This window comes from Quercus lobata, chromosome 4, assembly GCF_001633185.2.
Source record: "Quercus lobata isolate SW786 chromosome 4, ValleyOak3.0 Primary Assembly, whole genome shotgun sequence".
In the NCBI taxonomy this organism is placed as follows: Eukaryota; Viridiplantae; Streptophyta; class Magnoliopsida; order Fagales; family Fagaceae; genus Quercus; species Quercus lobata.
In genome coordinates this window covers 86,525,803-86,539,276 of record NC_044907.1, presented here as the reverse complement: position 1 = coordinate 86,539,276, position 13,474 = coordinate 86,525,803, and the positions used below count along the sequence as shown (strand labels likewise).

The 13,474-nt window shown below is 33.8% G+C and overlaps 1 long non-coding RNA gene across 8 annotated transcripts; it reads right to left on the bottom strand.

The window, feature by feature from the left end:
* Positions 1–1,875: 1,875 nt before the first annotated feature.
* On the bottom strand, positions 1,876–8,205 carry LOC115986765. Of its 8 annotated transcripts, none has more exons than XR_004090871.1 (7): positions 8,061–8,205; positions 6,658–6,826; positions 6,333–6,407; positions 6,136–6,217; positions 2,723–5,903; positions 2,495–2,593; positions 1,876–2,372 (listed from the first exon to the last, which is right to left on the bottom strand). It is a non-coding gene; the product is annotated as an uncharacterized LOC115986765 (long non-coding RNA). The 8 variants fall into 8 exon arrangements; XR_004090870.1 differs by having other exon boundaries at positions 1,876–2,344; XR_004090873.1 differs by having other exon boundaries at positions 1,876–2,277.
* Positions 8,206–13,474: the final 5,269 nt, after the last annotated feature.

Here is a 13,474-nt window from a genome sequence, read left to right as displayed (position 1 = left end):
CACTCACATCTCTTCTACCCAATTTTTACCAACGAAACGGATTCAAAGCTTTCTTTTGCTAAGATTTTATCATTATATCCAAATCTTTTGTTAGAAAGAAAAGTCCCAAATCTAGAGAGAGAGAGAGAGAGAGAGGGGGGTTTAAAGGAAGCTAACATGATATAAACAAATAGAGAAATAAATGGTTTCTAGAAGTTGACAAAGAAAGTCCTATATGAAAAAGCTATTAATTAAATATTAATAGTAAAATTAAAATATAATTTAGAATGGTTCCCTTAGGTATTGTATAGGCACCAACCAAGTAGGATGCATGTTAATCGAAAAAAAAAAAAACATAAAACGTAACGTAATGTTGGCTACTTGTTTTGTTATTTATCCCAAAAAAAAAAAAAAAAAAAAAAAAAAAAAAAAAACCAAATAAACAAACAAAAAAACAAAAACAAAACCAAAGAAGAAGTTGATATGTACAAAAAGTAGGTTGCATATTTTGTTAAAATGCTTAGTTTACTTTATCTGAATAAGTTGATAATAACAAATAAGTTGTAGTTTTTTTTAATAAATAAATAAGAATTAAAGTAAGCTTAAAGTAAATAACAGTAAAATGAATAATCTTGGCGTAAGTAACAGTAGATACTTAACAAATGATTGCAATAAAAGCTTAAAGTTAATAAGCTTAAAATAAAGCACTTACAGGAAGAGATAGTAGATACATGATTTTCCTGAGCAGGAATTAGGTAAAGATTACAAGTTTAAGACCCACTAGAGGTAGCCTAAAGACTAAAGGGAAATTTTAAAGATAGTAAGAAAAATAAGTTATAAATACAACTTGAAAGGGATAGCTCTTTCATAGGTAAAGTAAGCACTATTTACATAGCGAGGAGCAACTCAAATCAACACTCATGGGAAGGAGCATGAATCATTCAGGAAGTAATGGTAGCAAAAATAATCTTTTACTATTCAATTGGAATCAACCCTTGTGGAGAGTAACAAGAATCATTCAAGAAGTAATAGTAGTAAAAACCAGTTTTTACTATTCAATTTTCATTCAAAAGTAGTTGAGAACACAAAAGCATCTTGGCATTTTTTGCATGGTGGGGAGCATCAAAAGTCTTTTACTATTCATTTCACATTCATAAAAAGTAGTCAAAAGTAGACGAGAGTAGTTCTTCCAATAAATCTCTCATCAACATTGGTTTTAGCAGTTTTGTTAGCATGTGCCAACAGAATCATCAACTAAATCAGGGGTGGAAACAGGATTATGACAAAAAAGTGCCTGATCATAAGTGTAATAAGGATCATCTTTCTTAGAAAAAGAGGCTTCTGATGATGCTTTGAATTCTTGTTCATCTTCATCGTCCCAAGTTAGCATTTGCAACTTCCTCTTCATGCTTTCAAAGCTATTTTAACAAGGCAATCAAGGTAGTTTTACCAAGTCCATCGAAGGCAGACTTCTTTTTTTGACTTAGTAGATGACTTAGCAAATGCAGTAGCTTAAGCAGGAGCTTGAGCTTGAGCTTAGACAATAAAGGTAGCAGTGCCTTGTGAGGCATTCGGGAAGTCACAGGTAACATTGTTAATAACATCCTGAGTGTGGGAGTATACACACACATATACACACACTATACTAGCTACCTGTATGACATATAGCTATGTAACTAATATAATGAAAGAAAACTACATGGGATACTTACAAATTCCTATTAGCAAAAAAATCTACTGTTTTTTCATCTTAGATCAGTTTGGAAAAAATCATATTTAACATCAACTTTTAGCTTACATTGGGTTGCACCTTTTACAGGAGCTGCAAACCGCAACAATTCGAAGACAATTAAATTAATGATATGAAAAGCATTGAGAAGTTACGTATGTATCGTATGAATCCAAAATTGGGTTGATTTTGTATATTACAAATAAACTATCTCAGTTTCTCTTTTAAAAAATGACAACGAACAACTAGACAATACAAGTATAACAAAGAGTTGTTTCTCAAAAAAAAAAAAAAAAAAAAAAAGTATAACAAATAGTTGATATATAGTCAACTCAAATCATAATTCACACAATACTAGGCCAAAATGGGGATATACCCCTTTTGGTGAAAAGTTCCATGACTACCAAACAACTACACATACACACGAAAAAAAAACGCGGCTATAACCTTTTTAATTTAGCCATAGCCGCTCTTTTTTTTTTTCTTCCTTTTCCTGGTCCGATGGCTCAGCCCAATAGACCTTTGCAGCCACTGCTGCATTGAAAAGTTCAATTCACCTTGGGGTTTTCCTGTGACATATACCAGCAAACAAAGTCACAGCACAGCATTTTGATCAGTTTCCTTGGACCCTACGTACTGAGCAAAGTTGAAAATAGATAAGCTCCTGATAAAAAAACATAATCAAAAACCACATTTTCAAACTCCCCAACTTCATGAGGCCCAGCCCCTCTAACTGCCCGCAATCAAATACATCACAAATTGAAAAAGAAAGCGAAGGGAGCTTACTGAACGATCCAAACCAAATTGACCAGTCCAAACCTCCTTAACAGCATTAGGAGCATTAAAAACTTGGTCAAGCCGAGAATAGATACCAATCGAATGCATCTGCTTGGTATCAAAAAAACAAATGAGAGATAAGATGGTTACTTCTCCAAAAAAATAAAAAACACAAATTGATGATAAGATGGTTGGACTATTCAACTGCAGAACATAGTTGGGGCCCAAGTCACATACCTCCTTAGTTAGTTGAAAGGGCAAGGGTGCACGACCTTCATCCCCCATATACTTTAGCGCAGGGACATCAAATGACTTCAAATTTTTTTACTAAAAGATCCCAATCCCTAGGATCTTGAGTGATGAAAGAAGACTAGAAGTTAAGTGTCAAAAAAGAACTTTCTTCACCACCCAACAATAATCATGTTCACATAACATGATTTTATTTTAAAAAATATATATATTTATATATATATATATATATATATATATATATATGCTTCATAAACAACATAACATTCCTTAAAATGAAATTTAAAAAGTACAAAAAAATTACACAAGCTTGGTTAATTTAACCCATAAAAATATGGGGAAAGAGAGAATATAGCATCAGTAAATAGAGGGGAAAAAAAAAAAAAAAAAAAGGTCTAGCTGAAATATTAATGCCTTGATTCCAAAGTATATATTAGCGCACATAATACACTTTCATTCCCCCCATTCCAAACTTCAAAATGGTCAAACATGAGAATGAGATCAGTGGCCCTGGCCCATAAACCATCACCCATGCCATGCATATACCCAGTGAAAAATAAACCATTAAAAACATATATCGAATAGAAATTTTATTGATCAGGCAAATTGTAAACAATGTTAAAACTCAATACCTTAAGTAAAAGAAAATAAATCTACTAATAATGTAGTCCGGAACTGAACCAAAGTAGGACAAGAAAAGATTTTAAACAATTACATAAGACAACAAAGCTTAAATATTAAGTAATTCACTTGCAAGGGGAGGGAGGACTTCTCAAATAATAGCAGGTTACATCCAAAAGGGCCATTTTCTTTTTATATATTTTTTATTGGTAAACATTTTCTTTTTATATTTACGTCTACTAATTTGTATATATCTTGCACCAAAGTAATTATATTTTTTTTATAAGAATTTATTCAACGAAAAAAGGACAATTACATCATTTCAACACTATATAGAACAAGTATAAAAGTTCCTATTAAAAAAAAAAAAAAAAAAACAATCATACCTCAGATGGTTCATATGCATGATACCCTAATTAACTAAGAATATAAGAGATTTTGTAACTCTATGCACGAACTAAACAATATGTATACATGATTACTTTTTTTTAAAAAGACAAGTCTTTCGCTGCTGCTCAGGACCAAACTCTGGCTGAAACCATATAAGACAAGTCCTCTTTTGCAATCAAGAGGAAGAAAGTTTTGATCAACTTTTCCTCAAGTTCCCCTTTGGCAAAGCTGTGTGGCTTGGATCTAATTTGACCTAAGAGTAGATCTTCTCAACCCTCACAACCTTCATAACTAGATCACCGTGTTGGACATCAAGCCTTTTGACAAAGAACAGAACAAATGGTTGTCCACCATCCTGGTGACAGTATTATGGACCATACGGTGGAGGAGAAAAAATTAATTTTTGATAGTGAAAAGATTTATCCCATAGGTACTTTGATTTATAGAAAAACAAATGTAAAAATAAGCTAATTAAAAAAGAAATTAACCCATGTAGTTGACTAGCTGCGCATCTCAATTGGTCTTTAAAATAAACAAGCTAGAAAGTAAGATTGATGCAGCACTTTCTGCTCTTTTTCTTGGAAGATTTGTGAACTAGTGAGCCTCTTTTTCTTTTTAATCTTTGTTTTTTTTAAGCAAACTAGTGAGCCTCTTTATCTAGCTGAGTTGAGGTAATTTTTTGGTTTCATACTAATGGTTGGGGATTTGGGTCCAGTCCCCAATGTAGAAAAATATCCAATGTGGTCCCTCATCAGTCACCACTTAGTGTTTGTTTCAATTCCAAGTTACACCTAGGCCAAGCCAAATTTTCCATGTATACAGGCAGTGTATGTTGTAGGTATGACTCATATCTCTCTTTTTAAGGTTAGGTGAGAGACAACACAGGGCCTAATGCCTTCTATAAGGTAATGAAATCAATTTTAGTCCCACCAAACCATAGATACCACTTAGTGAACCAAAAAACAGCAACATATATGAACTTCTAAGTGGAGCCATTAAAAGTGTGGGAAAGAGACTAGCAGTCTTAGCCTCCATAATTCAACAATGAAGATCTTGATTTTTCATTGATGTGTTTCTTTTAGTTTCTTAATGGAAAATCACCATGAGAAAGTGATGGACCATTCATTTTGTCTTCCCCTCTTTTAATTATGGGGGTTGGAGAAAACTTACTATCACCCTCTAAATAGTTAGGCAAGTGCAACAACATTGGACCCACCTAGGGCTTTTTTGCATTGTTTTGATTTGATGACTTTTAGCTACTTAAAAGCTTTTCTGAACTCTAAAACCCATGACCTCTAAAGTATCACATATTAAAAGCTTTTGAACTCTAAAATGCAATCAATACAACTGAAGAAAATGATAAGCTACTGAAGAGCAGAAAACATGCTCAGCTTTTCTCTAATAAAAGGCATAAAAGGTAATAAGACAAAAAGATTGAGTCAAAATTATGAAAAAGAAAGATTTCCCGAAGACAAGGTATGATGCATATAACAGTGGATTGCAGAAGAATTTATGGAGATAAGAAGAGATATGTGTACATGAATCAAGAAGTAAAGAAGGCCCAGTACAACAACTGCCAGGCTCAGGGGTTCGTTGGAGTAGCATTAAAGGCTTTCTGACTTGATCTTCATTGCACATTACCAACACCACTCAAAATAAAGGAGAAAAAGAATGAAACAAAAAGGAGAGGCAAATTTATAAGAAGAAAGTTTCATTGGATGCCTTTGATGATTTTTGTTACAAGAACATGGGTTATGATTACAAGAAAGGACATATACTGATACAAACCAATATACTCTAAATCTAAAAACTAGTGTGTTGATAAACCATAAACTCAGAAACATGAAATGAACTATTAAATTGGTTTGACATGTTTTTCCTCTGTAGCATGAAAACTAAGACCTAAACAAACTGATCTCCCACTTGTAATACCCATACACCTTGACCATCAAATCAAGCACAATCACAAACAAACCACAATCAACAAATTAAAACATGATAAAGAATCATATGCTGGGAAAAGCAAACTAGATCATCAGGGCATGCAAATTTAACAATACTGCATTTCCCTTAATTTAACATCCAACCTGTTCCATCACACCTAAGTTCCTCGCAGGCCGAACAACCCTCCATGACAGCATCCACTGCTGAAAGGCCACTATCAAAAGAGAAGACAATTTATATGATTAAATTTAGTTACACATAAACAAATTCTAGTAAAAATTTAGTTGCAAACAACTTGCATCTGAATATGTTGTAAGGTCATCAAACCAGAACTAATAATTACCAAACATTATCAAACAGAAACACCATGGATCTTTAAAAAGGTCTAAACTTTATACCCAAAACACAATTCAGAGGTTAAAAAGACAACATAGATCAATTAATACCTGTGGAGGTTCAATGAACACCCTGCTCCACAACTCAATAAACTCTACATAAAACAGCTCCAACTACATCTTTAATTGCACTCTGGTACATATAGAGAGCAAATTGACATTACAAGTAGGCAAAAATTGAAATTACAAGTAGTATAAAATTATATTTGGAGCTAAAAATATTATAATAGCTATCAAATAAATGATACAAGCTGTGTCCCAGAGGCCTAGGTTGACAGTGGAGAATTCAACAACCACAATAAGAAAACTTGTCGAAAAGGAACCTATAATAGAAAACAAGATTCTCATTTAATTAAATTCATTTTGGTGTTGGATTCCTATTGAACACAAGCTCCCAAGAAAAGCAAATCCAAAAATTTAAGTCAAGGTTTAAAAAAAAAGGAAAAAAGAAACACAAACTGAAAATTAAATAAATATGACAATATAATCACGACGGGGCAACCTAGAAATAGTTATTTTTGCCTGCATTTAATACCTAATTTACAAAAAGATGGAACACATTGACTTGCTAACCTGAATGCTAGAACTTCAACAAATTCTGTCTCAACCACTAAAACATTCTTCTCAAAACCATGTAAAATGCAGGTTTGGAATTGAAAAGAGAGATGACACCAGTGCAAATTTCACTTGCAATGTGGTTTTGATATAATAGAGTGGGTCTTTCTATATCAATTACTGAAACCTGTAAGAAAAATGAGTTGACATAAGCTAGATTTATGTAACAATTACATAAAACCTGATAATCAACAAATCTTAATTGAAAAACAATGAAACTAAACTCTAAAGCCTAGACAGTATATTATTATTAACGTGTAAAGTGGAACACAACAAACACTACAACAGAAAAGTATCACAACCAAGCCTAAAGTAAATATAGAATGTGAGTGTCAGTTAAAATTTCCAATGTCACACCCTACTTATTTGCTCCTAACTCAAGAGAAGAGGCAGGAGTTTTTTTACTCATGTTTTTCATTTTTTTTTTTTTTTTTTTTGGGATTAAAGGCGGTGCATTTTTTAGTAATTAGTTGAAGCTTGTTAATATTATCAATGCCATGTCTATGAAACATAATAGTTTTAAAGTCCAATCTTAACCCTGCTACTTTCTATCAAAATTTGTTCTTGAAACACTATCTATTATCATTAAATACCATATCAAGGCTCTCTACTATTTGTCAAATTAGTTTAATTGGGAAGATTTGAACTTAAAGATCTTCCCTGACCCCACTGCTCACCTTTACCATCTTAGCCAGGGCCCAGGGACCTTTCCACTATTCAATTAATTGATACTTAATATCATTACCAATGTCTCTCTTGTTGAAGTAACTCCAAACCCAGATCACTGATCTGTCAATTTGCGCATACCTAATGTGGCAACCTCAACTAGATAAAATGAAACTTGCTGGGGAGATGAGTCAATGACATAAATCTGAGTTGAGTACGCAATCAACAACACATCAATAATAAAAATAAAAGGTGAGAGAAAAAAGAAAGTAAACTTCCATATCAAAACAAGGGATTGGGTTCTAATTAAAAGAGTTGTGTTGCTAGCTATCAATTGTGTGGAGCGAAACAGGGGATTGGGTCTTGTCTAGAGTTTCAGCACCTATCAAAACTTCATTATTGATTCTTACACTGGGGTTGTAAGCCATCTTGTGACAATTTCCCCTTCTTTTGAAATTGTTTCTTCAGAAAAAAGGCTACTATAAAATCATAGATAAAAAAGAGAGGTGGGTGGCCTATCACTTAAGAATCCAATCAAAACCCATGAAAATACCAAAATCCACATAAATCAACAAAACCCATACCAATATGAACAGATTGATATCCAAAAAATAACCCAAACCCATCAAAATTTCGAAACCTAATAAATTTTGGGGAAATAACTAATCAAACAATAAACAGAAATTAAAACAAACCTTGAGGTTGGGTGCGTCGGCGCCGACTCAGAACAACGCCGTGGTGGCTCCAGCGGCGGGGTGGAGCTCCGGTGGTCAGAGGAGAGGAGGAGATGGAATGGGTTAGGCGTTGGTGCTGTTTCTCCAGGTAGGGCTTCTGATCTGATACGTGTTTGATGATTTTAGTTTTAATTGAGTTATAATCCTGTACAATAGAGTGTACTGGTTCCTCATTAAATGTCTGACGTGGTAGCTCCTGATTCGTAGCCTAAATAAACTTTTTCCTGCCACTGCCAGCTCCGGACAGGAGGCTTTCTCTTTAAAAAATGGATAGTTCAAATTGGGCTGGACCTATAGAAAATTGCGGCCATAGGCCCGACCCAATAAAACGAGGCTGCAGAACTATCCTATAGCTGCGTTTTATAAAACGAGGCTATAGGGTATTTGTAGCCGCATTTAAACCATGGCTATAGACCCGCATATTTTATAGTCCCAGTAAAATATCCCATTTCTAAAACTATTTAACAATATGCTCTTGTTTTAAAACTCAATTTTTAGAAAATCGATTTATAGCCAAATTAAACTATAAAAAAAAAAAAAAAAAAAAAAAAAAAAAAAAACTCAAGTTCCACACTGAAACTCGAGTTTCAAAACAGTAGCATATCTCTAAATAGTTTCAAAAAGGGACGCATTTTGCTAGAACTTTTTGCCAAAAGAGGTATATCCTCATTTTGTCCCACAATACTACAAAGTATTGTATCACCAAAATCATGCCAAACTTGTATCTAAAATATAAAAATTTGTCGAAAGCTGAATGAAGAATTTTTTAAAATTCTCACTTGCATTTGACAATAGCAAATTCAAAAAATCTAGACTTCAAGCAAACAAAGCCATTAATGAAAAATATATTTGTAACACAAAAATATTTGTATGCTGGCTTCAATCATTTGTATCAATTTTTTTTCATTATTGAAAAATCATTTTTTACAAATATATTTTTCATTTTAGGTAACACAAAAATAATGAAAAATCTTTTTGAATTCTAGCTTCAATCATCTGTATCATTTTTTAACCCATTATTTGGGCCAAAATGGGCATTTGCCCTTTTTGCCCAAAAGGTGTAGCAAAATGCTCATGTTCTGAAATTATCTAGCAAAATGTCTCTGTTTTGAAACTTGATTTTTAGAAAATCAAGTTTCAATGAAAAACTCGATTTGATGAAAATCGAGTAATATGGAAAATTTTACATGGAACTCGAGTTCCATGTTTTTTTTTTTTTTTTTTTTAAGTTTGATTTCACATAACTCAATTTTCTAAAAATCGAGTTTTTCATTGAAACTGGATTTTTAGAAAATCGAATTTAAAATAGGAGTATTTTGTTAGATAGTTTTAGAACATGAGTATTTTGCTGAAAGGTTTTGATGAAATGGACAAATGCCCATTTTGGCCCATTATTTGATTTATTATAAAAACTATTTATATTTGGGAAGAAAATTGTACGGATAGGATAAAGGAAAAGAAATAAAGAAACCTATTTAAATTTGATATTAATACTTTTTCCGAGTAGGGGGACAAGGAGGCACATGACAACAAATTATTAAATATTTATTATTATTAAAAGAATTTTAACATCGAAAAGGGGCGGGGTTTGGCCGTTTGGGTGTTGGGGAACATGGGTCTTTGCTTGTGTTTGTAGTCTTTATTTTTATACTTGTGCAAATTTAGCGGTCTGTTCAGATCCAGTAGAATATACTCAAAATATACCACAAGTGACTAGTCGTCACTCGTCATGACGCCAAGCATTTCATGTATTTATGATAACATCAAAAATGTTGGGAAAACAACAAAACAGAACAAAATGTATCGAAGCAAATCGGTTGGAACTGAATGGTGGAAAGCTAAAAGTTTTTTTTTTTTTTGATAGATAACTTGAAAACTTTTATTAAACACAAGAGAACATTACATCATGATGGAGAACTTGTTCCAAAAAACAAGGATTCTTTTCCATCCAAACCATAAAGTCAACAGTACTAATAACATGTTTTGTTAAGATATGGGCATGTCTATTTCCTTGTCTACATACATGAGAAAACAAAACTTTCTTAACATCATTACAAGAGCTTTGAACAGTGGCGACTTCAGGAATTTTATCCAGGGTATTCCTATTTTACTTTGAAAAAATTTCGGGCCATTTCAGTCTATTTCGAGTGTTTTGGGACATTTCGGTAAATACCGACCGAAATTCAAAATTTGGCCTGTATGAAGTTTGTGCTTTGAAAAAAAAAAAATGTTCTTAAAACCAAAACAAATTTGCATTTTGTACATCCAAAAACCTCAAAAGGAAAAAAAATGAAAAGAAAATAAATGAACAAAGGTTGCTTACAATAAACTATAAATTCGTTTGAAATATTAATAAAATTATTAATTATTGTTGTTTAGTTATTTTATTAATTTATTTGTCTTTTATAAACTATAATTTGTTATATTATTATTTCATTAATTATAAAATTATTAATTATTATTTAGCCTAACATAATTTAATTTATTTGTCTTTTATAATATATTGGTTAATTATACAGCTTTAATTATTGTTGTTTAGCGTAACAATAAACTATATTACTTTAATTTGTTTGTCATTAATTATACTACTTTAATTTATTATATTATTTAGCCCCTTGTACACATTACACTAAAAAGACCTAACATTACACATTTCATATGCAGCACAATAATTAAAACAGTGTCATGTACAACATATTATATTACTTTAATTATTGTGCTCCCAGCCCCATGTGTGATGTGCCCATCAGCCCATCTATCTCCACCCCACTCAATGGATAAGTATAAGCCTTATTGCCTGATGCCCAATCATAATTGCCTGCCAATTAGAAAATTTCGCAAGATTCACAAATCACAATATTCACTAAAAACAATTAATATTACACCAACACAGAACACACACTGACCAACACAGCACCAACGGATAAAATAAACACTAAAACCAAATTCAAAAAGACAGAACAGGAAAAAGCAAAATATAAATAAAGACAAACAATGATCCATTCGACCAGCCAATCAGAGAGAGGAGTGATTCATTTGGCCAGCCAAATAGCCAATCAGAGAGAGAGAGAGAGAGAGAGTTACTGAGTTAATTTAAATAAAGACCAAAGAGAGAGAGAGACTTATTATTTTAGAAAATCACACTCAGTGAGAAAAAGAGAGAGAGACTGAGAAACTGAGAGAGAAATTAGAAATACCTTGAGGGAGCTGAAGCTTAGGGAGGGTCTGCCGGTCCAGAGGGATTTGCGATCTGCGATTTGCTAACACCAAGCTACGGCGACGACAACTGTGACTGCGATCTGCGATCTACTAGCACCGAGCAGAGCGATCTGCGACTGGCGACTGCGATTGCGATCTACGGTCTACGATCTGCGATTTGCGATAAGGGACGAGCTACGGCGACGACGACGAGGCGCGAGCTACGACGATGACGACGAGGAGCGAGCTACGGCGACCGAGGAGCGAGTATTGGGGTTTTCTGGTTTGGTTTTGTCGTTTTGGTACAGAGGCTCTGTATTGGGTTTTTTTTTTTTTTTATTTTATAAACACAGTATTTCTTATGGTTTGTTTTGCTTTTGCTCTGTATTGTATAGACTGTATCGTGTATTGGGGATTGGCTTTTTCTGCAGCGACGTGACCGGGGGTACGGTGGGTAAGTTTGATGTCTAATTCTGTGTTGGTTTTTTTTTTTTTTTTTTTTTTTTTTTTTTTAATCTGTGGGTTGGTTTGCTCTGTTTGGCTCGCCGTGGGCTTGGCTTACCATGGGCTTGGTTCTGTTTCAATTTTTTTTTGTTTTCAGATTTTAGTTCAATTTTTTTTTTGGGCTTTTTTTTTGCTTGAAAGTTGAATAGATAAATTTTGGCTCGGCTCTGTTACAATTTTTTTTTTTTGTTTGCTTGAAAGTTGAACAGATAATTTTTTTTTTTTTTTTAATCTGAGGGTGTTCCTAATTTTGTGTTGAGGGTGTTCCTAATTTAGCTTAAATATAAATTTTTTTTTTTAGTAATTTTTTTCAGGTCAGGGTGTTCCTGGGAACACCCTGACCTGTACGTGGCGCCGCCACTGGCTTTGAATCCCATAAATTATACACATCACCGAAACTGATGGAGGTGACAAACCTTGAAGGGCACGAACCACATTGAGAGAATCCCCTTCCAAAATAAACTCCTGTAATCCTACATCTTTGGCAAATTGCAGACTAGATTCAAATGCTTTGGCTTCCACCTCTAAAGGACCCAAAGGAGCATGAAATTTTTTGCACATTGTAGCCACAACCAAACTATTAACATCACGAATTATCACTCCCACCCTAGATTCTTTTCTTTCTTTGAAAATAGCCCCATCCACATTCACTTTATAAAACTGATTTGAGGGAGGCAGTCAAGAATGTTGAAGCACTGATTTGGATTGCACAGGTACCGTAGCAGCAGTGGCTTCATTTGCTTCTTGAAATTGCAGCAGCCAAAGTGAAGCATCATGACACAAATCCAATTCACCAAGCCTCTTACCACCATTATGAAATTCATTTCTATTACCCCAAATCCTCCAAGCAATCATTCCCATCAAAGCTACTGCACTATCATCACAATGGTCAACCATTATCATTTTCCATGCTAACTCCATGAAGCTATTGAACTAAACTGCATAATTCGGATTAAGAAGCCCAAAACAACTCCACACCCTTTTAGCTCATGGACATGACCAAAATAAATGGCCTGAAGTTTCGGCCTCTAGCATACATTTCTCACAAAGATCTTCAGATAACACCTTTCTTCACTTAAGATTCACTTTTGTTGGAAGAATATCACGGCAAGCACGCCATAAAAAATGTCTAACCTTATGAGGAGTTGGTAACCGCCATAATTTCTTCCAAAAACAGCATAAGTTGCTGTCATTCGAAGAAGATGCACCACTAGAATTACCATAACTTTCCAAAGCCAATTTATAGGCACTTCAAACAGTAAACAAGCCATTAGAAGTCCCTGTCCAGATTAGCTTATCAGATGGAAGTGAATTACTAAGTGGAATGCTACTAATTTCCTCCACTTCAAATGGCAGAAATAATTACTGCAACAAATGAATATTCCAGCACCTATTCTCCATATCAATGAGCTCAGAAACTCGAAGATCCAATGGAGAATTCAACCTAGGAGAAACAACTTTGTAAGTTGAAGAACTTGGCAGCCATTTATCCTTCCACACTTGCACCTTGAACCCGTTTCCAATCTGCCATCTTAGACCATCTTGCACTAGCTTTTGAGCAACCATAAGACTTCTCCATACATATGACGGGTTAGCACCAAGTGAAGCTTCTGCCTTAGAAAGCAATTTTTCCTTCCATCCAGCTAGCTTCTTTGCAAGTTTTTCCTTTATGT